Source organism: Danio aesculapii, chromosome 16, assembly GCF_903798145.1.
Source record: "Danio aesculapii chromosome 16, fDanAes4.1, whole genome shotgun sequence".
Classification (NCBI taxonomy): Eukaryota; Metazoa; Chordata; class Actinopteri; order Cypriniformes; family Danionidae; genus Danio; species Danio aesculapii.
In genome coordinates, this window is record NC_079450.1 from 34,196,895 (window position 1) to 34,212,295 (window position 15,401).

General features: G+C 37.2%; 1 protein-coding gene across 1 annotated transcript in view; it reads left to right on the top strand.

The window, feature by feature from the left end:
• The first annotated feature begins 2,448 nt into the window (after nucleotides 1–2,448).
• Nucleotides 2,449–15,401, top strand: part of ddr1 (discoidin domain receptor tyrosine kinase 1) — a 90,065-nt gene continuing 77,112 nt past the window's right edge. The window contains exon 1 of the mRNA XM_056474749.1: nucleotides 2,449–2,817. The gene's annotated coding sequence lies outside the window, so the exon portion shown is untranslated. The remainder of the gene's footprint in view (nucleotides 2,818–15,401) is intronic.

Here is a 15,401-nt window from a genome sequence, read left to right on the forward strand (position 1 = left end):
CAGGTTGTATGAGCTATGAACAGATTTACAATAAATGAATATATGTACAGGATACTATTAATAATCAGGAGTGTGCAGATAGATAAACAATTAAGATCAATCAGACCATTAGAACATAAAGTATTACTCTTTAAAGGACCATAAAATCCCCTGGGTCCCGGCAGGGTGTTTTCACACCTCTAGTTTGAAAAAAGTCAGGAAAATGGGTGAGTCCAGTTTTGTTTATGTGGGAGTGTCGAGTGGCGAAAGAGGGAAGGATTGGGCATGAAAAGGGGAGTTTCATTACGTGCACATGCTGATTTTCACAGCGGCAACACAAACACAGATGAAGCGGAGATAGACAGTGATTCGGAGAGCAGCATTTACAGCGGATCTGAGAGCTGTGCTGAAGTGGAGGATTTTCGGTCCATAATACTGTAGTAATATTACTGTAAACTTAGTAACTGAATCATTTTGACTCAGGTATGTCTTTGAAAACTGAAAGAGTACTGCTGACTAACTCTGCAATCTGAATAAACATAAAGAGCATTGATCAGACACTTACCAAATTCGTAGAAATAGGACAATCAACACGAACAAAATGTTTCTTACAATCATATTTTTGTCTGTGTTAGCAGAGCACTGAAATCCACACATGCGGGTCCACACGCGAGCTGTGCTCTCATCACGGCGGAAATGGAAACAAAACCTTTGTTTCGCCACATTTATAAACGCAACTCTAATGACCCATGTCTCCAAACAATTCTTCTTCTACTTGTTTGAATTACAATTGACAACACAATGTGGCGTCTCTCTGAACACTGTAACAGGTAAAAACAGTCTTCGAAGCTATATCATGCATATTAATGAAGTTGCATCTTGTTCACAATAGAGCGCGCGGATTGGTTCGAGCCAAGTCTTTCTCATGAATTAATAATCAGATGTGCTGAAAACTAAATAACTCCACTTTGTACTGGCCACAATGTATTTGAGACTTCAAAATTAATGTTTAAACCAGAAGACTGAATTTGCCTTAAACAATGCAAAAACAACCAATTTTCACTTTTTTTTGTGATATATGTGTCCTAATAGTGTTTTTAGCATCATGTGACATATATATATATATATATATATATATATATATATATATATATATATATGACTGTCAACATGTTTCGTGACCCTTTAAGTTGCAATAAAGCAGACTAACTGATGAAATATTTTTTTTATGAAACCTATGAACTGATATTTCTCATTAAACTCTACAATAGGCATTTAGAAAATACAGAATTTTCATTCACTTCTGACTAACAAAGGGTGAAGGAAAGAAAGCTCCCATGAGGAGATTAGGGACTTACAGTCTTTAACCAATAAAACTGTGTGCGAGCCATAGTTAATCATATTCAAAGTCAAACCAGGACATGCACGGTTGTTCATTCGTAGCCAAGAAAACAAAAGAACAACCTGCTTTCAAAATAAAGTTTGAACTGGAACTCTATCAATTGTTCTGTTCTCTCTCGGTTTAGACACGTTCTCTCCATCAACACACCTTTGTTACAGCTTCAATCTTGATGTTACTTGATATCTCCCTCATGTTTTTCTCAAATGTGCTTCACTTCTCTCTGCAAATTCTTCTAGTGCCATAAAAAGCAATAACTTCACACATGCTCATGCTTATACACGATGCCTGCGGTCAATAGGCTTTGAGAAACAATATTGACTCTCTAGGTAGACTGCTGTTTCTCTCGGTCCACTATTTACCTCAGTGTTGCTGAATGACTGCCAACAAGTTTCCAATTCTCATCTCCTTCCAATGAATGGGCAAGTAGCAACACATAGCTGTGGAAAAGCTTTCTTTCACTCACCCTCCCTCCTCTACCTGTCCTATTTACCTTTAATATCGCTTTTCACTGACATTAAAGCACCACACCCGTTTCATTTCTGTGTATTTGTGCATGTGCAAAATCTAGCATCGTGTTTGAACTTTTTCAGCTCACAGCGCTTCTCTTTTTATCTGACCTCAAGTCTGTTAACACCATTTTCTCTGTCTTGCCTCAGGACATAATGCTATATTGCAGGGGTTTACTCTGTAATAAGGCAATCTTTTAACACTGCAAAGTGGTACTTTCTACGTGCGGAAGAGAGTAAAGTCAACATAATGTTTAGTTATAAGAGTAACGGAAAGGGTTAACAAGGTAAATCCCGTTGTTTCCTGTCCAATGATATAAAATTTCTCTTATTCCCTAAACCTCTCCGTTGCTGTAACACTTTTTTCCCTTAAAGTCTCTCAGAGGTACGCGTCGAGTATCATTTACAGCGGCGCTGCCAGGTCACGGGTTCCTTGCTTTACTCGCTCCGGATTGGTCAATTGCCTCATGGAATATTCAAAGAAGCACCTGATTGAGGGCGGCCATTGGACGCAGCTAGTGCAGTTATGTAAATGAGCACCTGGTCGTGTTTGCAAGCCCTGAGGGGAAGAGAACGAGGTCTAAAAGCTAAGCGCTTATGAGCGCGCGGAGAGAGGAGCGCTGATTGAGAAATAAATAAGGACGTCCGTGTCATTTGTCCTCACAGAAGAGTCGGATCTAACTGAACATTCCTCCTTTGCAAGCCTTCTCGCGTGCTGGACGTACAACTTCTTTCACAAACTTTCAGCCTGTCGCTTTCTTGGGTCAGTTTATGTATTGGTGCTTTTGTGGCTTTAAGCACAGAGTCATAGAGCCGTGCCAGACTATATTTACCTTCAGTATAAAAACAACCTGCCAAAGTGAACAACTCGGATTTACAAAGATCAGGCGACGCATTTGAAGACGTTTTCACGGTCTGTCAGATTTCTAGGTGAGTGAATAGAAAACACCGATATTGGCATGTGGGAATAACTTAGTTTATATGTTTGGCAAGCTGTCAGGCGTTACTTTTGACTAAAGTAAACCCTTTGTCGAGTCTCGCATTGCGAGTGGCGGTGTTTTTCTCGACCGCCGCATAGAAACACATTCGGCTTTCCATTAAACTCCAGTCAGTTGTTTCAGACTGTGCTCAAATGTGTGAAGTCGTCGCGCGAGTAAACTTAACCGTCTCTGTCTCGTGTATGGCGGCCAAGAGTCTCGGTGTGTGTGTGTGGGAGAGAGAGAGAGAGTGAGGAGTTTGGACGTCTGCCACAGTAACGTTACCGAGAATGCGCTCGCGTTCTGCTGCGGAGCCTAGTTGCTTGTCAACTTCTTACTCTCACACCCCCTCGCCGAAATTAAATGGTTTCTGGTTATGATACCCGGAACTAGAGTTTAATAGCAGCATTTATCAGAGCTGATTCTGTGAATTAGCTTGAAAACTGCTGTGGGTCATTCTGGTGGTATATTTACCCACCTGTGGCCCCGGCATTACGCGTCAGTTATTATTTATGGGCTACTACCGCAATGTTGCTTTCAACTGTAATTGCAGAGAGTCTAGAAAACACACTAGACTGACGAGGCATGGTGTTCAACCAGTAACATTTATGCAAACGTCTTATCAGACCTACTATGGTCTGATTTATGATCGCTCTTGGTGTTTGAATTAATTTACAGCTTTTAAATAACGGTCTACCACATTAACCAGTTTAATTTCTTTTCTTTTTTTCTAGCTAAATTAGCACGTTTTGCTTCATAGATGGCAAAATACGACTTGTCTTTGTTTCTTGAGTGTTTCAGAGAGACAAATGGAATTAAACAGCTCTTGATATTTAACCATGTGCTAGCATTATGTTTAGTTTTCACTTTTATTTCTAGTTGACAGATCTGTATATTTGTTATATATCATTTCAAAGACTGGTACATATTGGTGCCAGATGTTAACATTGAGATTCAGTGGGTTAAATGGTAATGATTTAGGTTAAACTCTCTTACATGACCACTTGAGGGTTGTGCATTTATTTAAATGGGGATATGTTGTCAAGTTTTAGATTCAGATCTGTCTGTTGCTGTTTGCAAAGATGTCTGATCTATCACAAGTTGATGAAGCAAACTACAGGTGTAAACAAAGTTGAAAATGTTTTGAGCTGGTCCACTTTTAACCACATTGCTTAGTTTAAACCGTAAACTTTACATCACATGTTGCTGAAGTGCATTTAATCAGACGTAGTTTAAACTATTACTTGAAATCATTTGGTTTGGTTAGATGATAAGGTAAAATGTAAAAATCAACCATGTTCTCTTGCCAGTTCTGATTTTAACACAAACCCAGAACTTGCATATACATTTGCACAGTGTGTGAATTATACATTAATGATCGGGGTGGTCAACTTTTTTTGGTAGTAGTTGGTTGCAGAGTTGAAACTATGCAAATTGTCTAATTTTTCTTTTTTTCTTTTTAGGCTACATGCAGATATAAACACCTATTTTACAAGAAATGTGTTTTGTGAATACTTACTTCAGACTGTTGAATGATGTTTTTTCCAGCATTGATTGGCGTGATTACGCATTCACAATGGTATACATAGTTTTAGGGGGGGATCAAATGTATATTTATATTATGCATTTTCAATTATTAACATTTAAGATGTAGATCAGAGATCAGAGAAAGCTATTTCTTACTATTAAAGGGCTGACGTCCCTCCAAACATCTTGTTTTGATGTCCTTCAGACGGAATCAAGTGTTAAATAGGGGGTCTATCCCCCCCAAACCTGTAATTCGTGCCCTGGAATTGCAGCTATAACATCAGAAATGAAAGCTGTTGCTGCTTTCCACAATATATTCATTTGTGTCTTTTTGCATCCATGTAATTTGTGCAAGCTTATTCTGCTAGAAGATTGAAAGGTTAGGAAGTGCCCAAACATTTACATGCGCAGAGACCCTAACTCACTCAATCACAGTAAACTCTGTTCACCCTAGTCTGAGTTACGATACAGGTTGGTTATGATAGAAAATGTTTAGTTCTCCCATGTTTTTGAGTTGAGTTGTTAGACCCTTCTTCATCAGAGGTGACATTAGACCACTTTGGCTACTGTATGTTTACACTGCGAGGCTAAGTGCTCATCTGATTTTTTTCTCACATCTGATTTTTTTTTTTTTTTGCATAGCTGTTCACACTGTTGTTATAAATGTGGCCAATATCAGATTTTCAGTGTGAACATATTATGATACTAAACTGACCTGCATGCACAAAAGTACAGCTATGCACAGCACATAAATGTGTATACTGTGTGAAGTGAATAAAGCACGTTGTCAAATTGTTTAATATGATTATTGCCGTTTTCACAGACAACCGCTGTATTTTTAATGAACTGTAAATGGTTGTTTTGCTATATATAAGCATTAACTTGTTGCAAGACTTGTCACACAGTTTTTCTTTAATTTTTAGTTTAGTTAATGTATTAATTATTTAAGTGAAATATAGCTTTTTCATGTAGGCCTATGTATTTTAGTATTTTTATGTGGTATTTTAGTATGGTGGGATTTTACATCTAATTGAACAATCCTTTTTGTGTGGGTTACAGGCTAATGGTTAATGTTTGGTTAACAAGCGCTAATTGTCATTACAAAAAATAAACAACCTTAGGCATGGGCCATTATAAGATTCTGACGGTATCTTATACTCTGTGAGCAAATCTGTAATGTATTGAGATCCTAGGCCATTTAGTGATTTATAGACAAGTAGTAATACTTTTAAAATCTTTTCTGAATGTAACTGGTGTTACTAAGTGTAAAGACCTGAGGACAGGTGTGATGTGCTGTGATGTTCTGGTTCTGGTCAGAAATCTGGCAGCAGCATTCTGGATGAGCTGCAACTGTCTGACTGTCTTTTTGGGAAGGCCGGTGAGAAGTCCATTACAGTAATCCACCCTGCTGCTGATAAAAGCATGAACAAGTTTCTCTGGAAACAAAGCATCTAATTTTTGCAATGTTTTTGAGATGGTAGTATGCTGATTTAGTTACTGCTTTGACATGACTAGTAGAGGATGTTTGCAGCATAAACCAGTAAAGAATAAAATATGCATGTCGATCAAAAATATGTAAAAGTCACATGAATTCCTACATAACTGTTCACACTGCGGTCAAATTGCGAAACATCAGATCTGTATCTGATTTGACACCACATATAAAAGTGGCGCAAATCAGATTCCATGCGGTTTGGGCTGTTCATACAGTCATGACAAAAACAGATCTGAGTCACATGTTTAAAAAATAAAATAAAAATCAGATTTGGACCACATTTGCCTGCAGTGTGAACGTAGCCTTTGAGACCCTGTTGATAAATCAACCTATGCTAGATAAAGCCTTTCAAAGCCTGTAAATGACATACAAATATACTCTTAAATGACCTTTTTCATTTAGAAAAGCTGAATTAATCTTTGTGATGAAACAGAGAAGGAAATTACCATGGTAACCATACTTTAATTAAGGGATTTCATGCACTCCATTTCAAACTCTTTCATCATTTTCAGTTATTGTAGCAATAATAAAAATGTAAGTGTTTTATTATATGGGGTTAATGATATGGGTGTTTCATCAAAGTTTTTGCGTCTGAAGAAGCAAAGGAAAATGCAGAGTATGCATAATAGCAATGAAAAGGTGCTACTGAATGCACCATGAAGCTAAAATATTCCCCTTCCCCCCTTTTCTATCCTCTCTCTGTTTAAAAGGGGCTTTTGGAGTCGTGTGAGTAAAGACACAATGAAAAGGGAGTTGAATTGTGCTGTGTCACCAAGGGAGGGGACCAAGTGCCAAGAGGGGTACAGAGGAATGTGTGTGTGTGTAGGCAAACAAATGCTCTCCAAACATCTCTGAGGAGGTCGACAGCATTGATCTGGCCAGTGAGGGTTTTTATTATGAGTTTGTTTGTGTGGAAATTGCCCAAGAACTCCTTGTAGGGGCATTATCCCAGGGAGGTTCGGCTTGATATGAATACAAAGAACTGTAAACTGCTTTTCTTTGCAGTTCTTTGTGTTTAAACTCAGCATGAAGTATTTTATTGGTGCATCACTTAACCTGTTTCGTCCTCACACTCGTGTCTGTAGACAGCAGGGTAATCTCTGACTAGCGTGTGGTGGGTAATGATAGAGGGGTCGAAGGAGAATTGAAAGAGAAGGAAAGACACGGGTGGCATACAGAGTGGAAATGTCCTCTCAGTTGGATCTTGTTTCATCTATTAAATTGTCTTTTGACACACCCTATAGTTCTCTCTCTCTCTCTCTCTCTCTTTTTCTTTTTCACTTCACATGCTTGCTGTTATTCAATCACCTGAGCATGTCTGTCTTCAAATCGCATTCTGTTCATCTCCTGTCTTCCTTCTCTGTCTGTCTGTCTCCATGCTGTCATGTCTCGAAGAAGCTGTAAATGATTTATCCATCCATTCGTCCGTCCGTCTGTCTCTCTATCAGTTACACATCACTATCACTAGTATCTTCAGTCTCTTCTGTCAGCTCCTTTGCTGTGCTGTGGGTGTTTATGTGTGCATACATTTGTCAATGTCATAAAAGTAAACATATGAACTGTTTATATTTGGAATTCTGTTTTTTTTTTTTAGATTAATTTTATTCAGACTTAGTGACTTGGATGCGCCTATTCCTATGAACATTTTTCATTTTGACATTTGATAGTGTGATATTACAATGAAGAAAGAATTGATGAAATTCTTAAAACCCTCAATTTTGCAATGAAAGCAAAAAAATTAAAAGAACTGAAAATCATTTATTAGTAAAGCATAATCGTAATTTAAAAGGAAATTGACAGAGTAAAAAATAATGTATAATAATGGCTTAATCAATAATAGTTATGACCAGTAATAGTTTGGCCATGATCACTACTTACTCTTTTTCTTAATTATTACTTAATTATCTCAGAATTTTGACACATTTTATCGTAATTACAGCTTTACAAAGCATGTCTTTTGCCTTTTGTGGTGGAATAGGTTTTCCATGTTGTATTTGATTAATGTATAGAAATGTATATTTTCCTTTTCCTAACCATATTTGTGCAAGCAGAAAATAGGTTCCCTCACAAAGTAAAATGACCATCATTTTCTTGCCTCATGTAGTTTTAAACCTTTATGAGTTTCTTTCTTCTGTTGAACACCAAAAAAAGATATTTAAAAAAATATCCTTTGACTCCTTTTTGTTGAACATAAAAACCCTTAAATACTGTAGGTAACAAGTGAATGGACAGTAAATGATGACCGAGATTTGAGTGAACTGTCTCTTTTAGAATTCATGATAATTGTAAAATCAATCTAAAACATCGAAAATTATTTGCTAAGAAAAAATGGACAACACATGCGCATCAATTCGGGCTGCACAATGAATTGAAAAAAGATCACGATTCGACGATCTTAATTCAGAATCTCTATGATTCGGCCAATTACATTTTTAAGTTCGGGAGAAGCTTAAAGGCTTCACATTGTTTTATATACGTTGCTCAGCAACATGGACACCTCCAAGTGGCGTTGAAAGAGTCACATACTATATTTTAAAAGGTACAATTTACCCAAAAATGTCATTTCTGTCTTGATGTATTCGCGGCTGAGAATGAGGTCTACTTTAGTCAACAGAACCTGCATGGACTGTGAATAACAGATAATAGTTGTAAATAAAGTTTGTTGCACATCTCGTTTGAGAGTCATGCGGGAAGCATGTATGTTTTTCCTTAAAGTGACTGTAGCCATGTCATAAGCCGCACTTGGCAGTGAAAGTGAAATCGAAAGTCTGAACATTATTAAAATCATCATATCGAATATTAGAGTTATGATTGCGACAAGCATTTAATACGTTTTTTCTTTCATAGTGAACGCAATGTTGTGCATGAAAATAAATGTTTATTTGGTCAGTATAATTACTCTAGTTTGTATAATGTTGAATATAATGCATGTGGGTATCTGATAATGACAAATGTCTGATTGCACCAGTGAAAAAAATGGTCTAATAATGTTGTCAATGACAGACTGCAAGCATATGTCTCGAACACAATAATTCAACTTCAGAATTATTGATAGTTGTATTCTGATGTAATCACTTTACTGTCCATTAACGATCAGGACAAATTTAAAGTCTATTCAAGTCCACCATTCAAAGTCTGTACAACATTTAGCATTTCAACCAATAGTAGACCTACACATACGCCTAATGTTGTTTTACCATATATTTGAGAATAACAACAATAATAATAATAATAGCATACTCCTATTAACCTTTATTTTACATCTACAGAATCGTGAGAAAATCGTGATCTTTATTTTAAGCACAAAAAAAAAAAAATCGTGATTCTCATTATAGCTAGAATTGTGCAACCCTAACATCAATCTAAAATGGGCGCTCAGCCAACAACAAGAATGACAAAAATTCAGGCTGCGTTCAAAGTCGCACACTTCAATACTATATACTACGCTAAAAACAATGCGAGCTGAATGTCGGAATTCAAAGAATTTGAAAAACAGTTTACAAGAAGTACCCGGATGACCTACTACTTCCGGCGAGATTCTGAAGTGCGCATCTGATGGATGCTATGCTGTCCTATGATGCACCATGAGAATTCATGAGTGGGAGTGAAGCATCGCAACTGATGCGAGTAGGTCACGTGATCATGACAAAATGGTGGATGTAAAACATTCAAGTTTTATTCATACTACTAATGTTTATACTGTATAGAGCGTACTTTTCTAAAGGTCGAGTAGTAAATTCAAATATAAAACCTACTGTTGCCTCATTCACACTAGCAGCAACTTTGTAGCTGCGTGTCACTCTGGGTGGCGACCTGCTGCAAACGCTGGTCTATGTAGGTCTACAGCACAGAGAATACAACCAGCCTCTGAGCGAGCTGAGAGAGGATCACTTGAGCTCTACTGGTGCTCCTATAGACTGATTTCACGTGGCCGCCATTTTTAAAAGCGAAATCGAGGCTGCGGTGGAAAGAAACCCGGAAGTATCATTGGAAGTTACATTGGAACGTTGTGTACTTGGCTGTATATCTTATCAGCGAAGAGAAAGTGACACAAATTTATAATTTCACCACCTTCCGAGTGACCCGAAGGTCCGTTCTGTATAAATGGTGAAAATAAAAAGGCATATCAGAGCTCATTTTCAGCTAAGTTAAGAGAAATGGCACTAGTTAGCTAACATTTTCTTTCCCAAACACACATTTTAGACACCTTTTGTCAAACTCGAGTTATTATACTGATTCTTTCACTATATTAGACTTGTCGCTGTACTGAATTAAAAGAAAAACCGTCAATTTCCAGTTGACATTTAAGCCACTGTTGATGGCTTTTTTAAAACTGCGCTGATTTGCCATTGTGTTCACGTGCTCAACAGAAATGCTTGTGATTGGCCGAGAAGGTCATCAGTTCACCCTCCGCTGTTTACCGAGCACAAACACAGACGAGCGATCTGCTTGATGACTCGACTGGTCTTCACGGCTACTTTGCTCTCCAGTCTCCGTGTATCTGTGTTTGCACTGGGTGAAGAACGGTAAACTGAGTGCAAACACAGATACACTGAAGAGTGAAGTGAAGATCATTCGAGTCATCCGCGCTCAGCGGCGTTTCAATGTTAGCGGGAAATAGACGGTTTTAAAACTTCAGTACCAGGACAACACTATTACAGACAACACGAGGGTGTGCTACAGAGGACTGCAGTGTTTTATCACTCACCGGGTTACATAGGCTGAAGCAGGAAAGCATCCCCACGGTGTTTAACTGGTGCTATGAACTGAAGCCTAGGAGGACACTTGAGCATATTACTCTTACAGAGATTGTGATGTTGTTTGATGCCAAATTGCTTTTTAATTGTTTAAATTAAACGTACTGACTGATATTAAAGTGATGTTTACACCATTTCTGCATTTTGAAATCTCGGTAACAGCTGGAGGTTTGCAGTCCACAGCATGTTACTGCAATGTTTACAGTGCTTGCCCTATACTTCCGGTTTTCTTCCCACCGCAGCCTCGCTTTAGATCTTTAAAATGGCGGCCGCGTGAAATAAGCGTATTGACTGTCACGAAAGTCACTCTTCATTTGCATAAAGTTGAAGGATTGTCAACTTTGTCACGTAGCTCGACACGCCCACCTGGTCACCAACGGTTGCTGTCGTTTGCGTAGACTGAGGCCGCCGGAAGTCGCTCGCTCTCCGTTAAAGTGTGCGGTCGCTTTGCCACTGCGAGTCGCTCATAGTGTGAATGAGGCTTGAGTAGTAGGTGATTTCAGACGCAGCCAAAGATCAAGGTGGCAACATCAAAGCTCCCAAAAATAAGATTTATTAACTTTTAAAAAGCTTCCAATTAAGTGTAGCTTTTGTTCGTCCTTTCCAGTATTTCAACCAAAAGATTTAAAAGGAGATATTTAAGGATGATGCTGTCTGTCTTACTGACTCATCATTCTCCTTATTATGTGCTGCTTGTATTTTATGAATCATTGAAGACATCGGTATTCATAGATCCCTGGCCTGTGTGTATGTTACTTTCTGAGAAGCTTCATGAATCACCCTTGCATAAGGGTTCTGTTCTGGCTTCATTAATGACTTGCATGCAGGAGTAACCGCAAAGTGAACCATTTCACCCAGATTTGCACACCACAGCCACCTTTAAAGCAACACGCTGTCCCAAAACCGCAGGAAGAGAAACAAACTAAAGTATTATTCAGATTGATTCATACATGAACGAAATGAGACATCATCTAAGACAAAAAAATCAGCTGGTCCTGATGGTCTCTCTGGCTTTTTACTAAAAGTATGCGCAGAAGAACTGTCACCAGTGTGGTGTTCTTTGTTTAAAAAATCTATTAATTTGAAGGTAGTTCCAGCAATCTGGAAAAGATCTCTCATAATTCCTGTGCCTAAAATTGCCCGTCCTGTAGATAACAATGATTTTAGACCAATTGCCCTCACTTCAGTTGTAATGAAATGCTTCGAAAAGTATATGGTGTCAGTGTTAAGAGAGAATATTAATACTAAACTTGATCCACTTCAGTTTGCATATAGCAAAGGAGTAGGTACATGTGATGCCATCAATAGTCTGATGCACTTTGTTCTAAATCATTTAGAAGGCCCTGATGCATATGCACGTGTACTTTTCTTTGACTTTAGCTCTGCTTTTAACACTGTCCAACCACGTTTTAATTAGAAAACTAAAAAAGTTAGGAGTAAACTCTACAATTATTAAATGGTATCACTCCTTTTTAACTAATCGAACTCAGGCAGTTAAAGTAAATAATAGTTTGTCCCAAGTCAAATACAGTAGTTCTGGTGTCCCTCAGGGTTGTGTGAGCTCATCACTTCTATTTACCTTATATACTAATGAGTGTTCAAGTAGGCACTCCCAGAATCTTATTTTTAAATACTCAGACGATACAGTCATTTTAAGCCTGCTAAACAAACAAGATCCTGTTTCTGTTTATTTTTCTGAAGTTGATTCATTTGTTGAGTGGTGCGACGAAAACTTTTTAAAAGTAAATACAAAAAAAAACAAAGGAAATAATCTTTGATCCCAAGTGTGTTGTTGAGCATTTACCAGTGTTTGTACATAATCAAGAAATCACTCAGGTACAGTCATACAAGTATTTGGGAATTTACATAGACAGGTCTCTAACATGGGACACTCATGTAAACTGGATCTGTGAAAAGCTTTACCAAAGACTGTATTTTCTACGAAGGTTGTGGTTTTATGGTGTTGATAAGAAAATCATGTACTTATTTTATCAAGCTGTATTTGAAAGTGTTATCAGGTATGGTCTATCTACATGGTATGGCAATCTTTCTGTAAATCTGAAATCAAAAATTTTCAATATTATCAGAATTGCTACAAGACTAATAGGTTCTGAAACTTTTACTAGTATACAAACACTCTACGAGCAATGCACTCTAAATGAAGCGAAAAGAATTTTAAGTAACCCATCTCATGTACTCTTTCCATTTTATGATCTTTTACCTTCTGGTAGAAGATACAGAACTTTCCGCTGGAAGCGGAACAGACTGAAGAACTCTTTTATTCCAGTGTCTGATCGATAGTGTATGTAATTCTTTTGTATGTTGACCTATTTTTAATTGTTATTATGTTAGAACCTGCTGATGTGCTGTGTGAGTCCACAGAAAATTTCCCCTTGAGGGACAATAAAGTAAAGTATACAAACAAAGTGTGCACTCTGTTTATGTAATGTACTTTGAATAGTATGAGCAAACATCTCATTAGCATGTTGTCTAAGTGCGTTCAGTAAGTGTATGAATTTACAAGTTCTATGAAAATGCATTCAAACAAGCCTGGCAGCTCGTATAGGAAAATCTGCATAAAAACGAAGAGATGTATACATGCTTTTTGGGAACCGCTGCCGGGCTCATTTATCTCTGCAGTAATTACTCACGGCTTCAAGCAAACGTAGACGAGCTTTTGAAAGTTGCTGGAGTAAACAGGAACATTCAACATCAAAGCTGCAGCTTCGCTTGGCCTGAATCTCGACTGCCAAACACTCCAGAGGAAAACAAGACCATGACAACTTCAGAAAAGTTTTTCTCTAACCCTCCAGTTTTTAGGAATCCTCAATCTTGCACCTACGCCCTTGTGTTCGTATTGCTTTGAGCTGTTTTTTTTTCTGCTTTTTTGATATCTGAATATATCACATCAGCATTCCAGATGTGTCTCATGCAATCTGATGCTAATCTCCTGTAGGGTTGGTGTTGTTTTGGGCAAGAATCACCGCTGTTCGCACTGCTGAGCTTTGCTTTACACCTTTCCGCTTGACCTGTTCTCAGTTTCTTGTTACTTTTTAAAAATGCCAACCTTTTCTGTCTTTTCACCTGTTTTGAATTAGTCCTCAATCAAGCTTTCATTTGGTTGTTCTTCAAGGTCTGAAGTCAAAGCTGTAATTTTTGCATGAAAGAGCAACATCGGTCTTTACTTTTAGACATTGTAGAGCCTTCACTGTCCCTTTGTGTGTTTAACCGAGCGTCATTATATTGATATTTTCTTTTATTTTTTATTTGAGCTGTCATAATTTATGGAGTGAGTTTATTTTATTATATTTGATTAGTTTTTAATTGATTAAAACTGACATTTAATTTGTTTATTGCTGAAAAATCTTATTGACTAACCACCAGTAGGCATGGGCCGGTATAAGATTCTGATGATTTGATAACCTTGGATAAAAATATCAGTTTCACACTATTGTGATTTATCACTCTAAAATCTGTTCTTTTTAAATGTCTGGGTAAAACAACAACAACCTTTTCCCTATTGAACTTGTTAATCCCCTAATAATTTAAGATAACTGGTTGTAAACAATTTATTTGGGCTGAATTTTAACAAACAAATTAAGTTGAATATTACTCAATTTTAATTTGTTTGTTTAAATTCAACCCATATAAATAGTTTTAACAATTTTGCTGAATGTTTTTTCAGTGTAAGAATGGTATAACATTGAAAAAACCACCTGTAGGAGACACACTCTGCCCTTTCTGTATGCACCAGACACTTTCTTATAAACACATTTCTGGGAAAAGATTGCAATTCTGAGTGTGCTTCATGCAAATGAGTGGGCTTGACAATCCACCTGCAGGATACACACTATTTCCTCTTTGTGTGCATGTTTACGTGTTTGTTAGAGGTATGGGACGATAACAAGGTATAATGTGGTTTGGAAAAGTCAAGGTTTTAAAACCGTAAATTTTCTGCTATACCGTTCCTTGTGTACGATTTTTTTTATTTACGTTTTTTTCTCCAGCAGAAAAAATATCCAAAGATGCCGTTTTAAATTGTAAAGAAATCAATGTTTTTGAAACTAACAAAAACCACAGAAGTCAATGATTCATTTAAATTATTTAGCCATACATGTTCGCTGTGCCAAAATATTTGAATGTTTCTCAAAATAAAATATATTGTGTTCAAAGGGGAAAAAAGTTGTTTTTTACCCAGACATTTGAAAAAGAATATATGTTAGAAAAGTAATCAGAATACCGTGAAATCATGATATTTTTAATCCAAGATTATCAAACCGTCAGGATCTTATACTGGTCCATGCCTAGTGTGTAAGTATGCATGGATACAAAAACTGCTGATCTAACTTTAAACTTGTCATAGCATCTATATATTGCTGCTCTTTAGTGATTTTAAAGTGCTGCTTTTATGCCCCTTTGTCTGTGGCTTTGAATAAAAGCGTCTGCTTAATGAATAAATGCAAATGTTCTTCATGTACTAGAGTAACAATAAAATTAGTTGGGCTGAAATGTCAGATCTTTGCCGAAACGCTTGGTTTATCATCTCTGAATGCATACATTTTATTTAGCAGACTCGTATTCAGAGCAACTCACAAATGATGAATGCAATTTCCAAAATAAAAATTGAATGACCAGAACCTTTTCTGTATCGGTTTTCAGCTAAATGATCATTAGTTTTGATGAATATTTCAGAATTCAATGTGCTGCATCATTAGTCAGTATTAAGTTTTCAAATGTAGTCATTTGTCATTTTTCGCA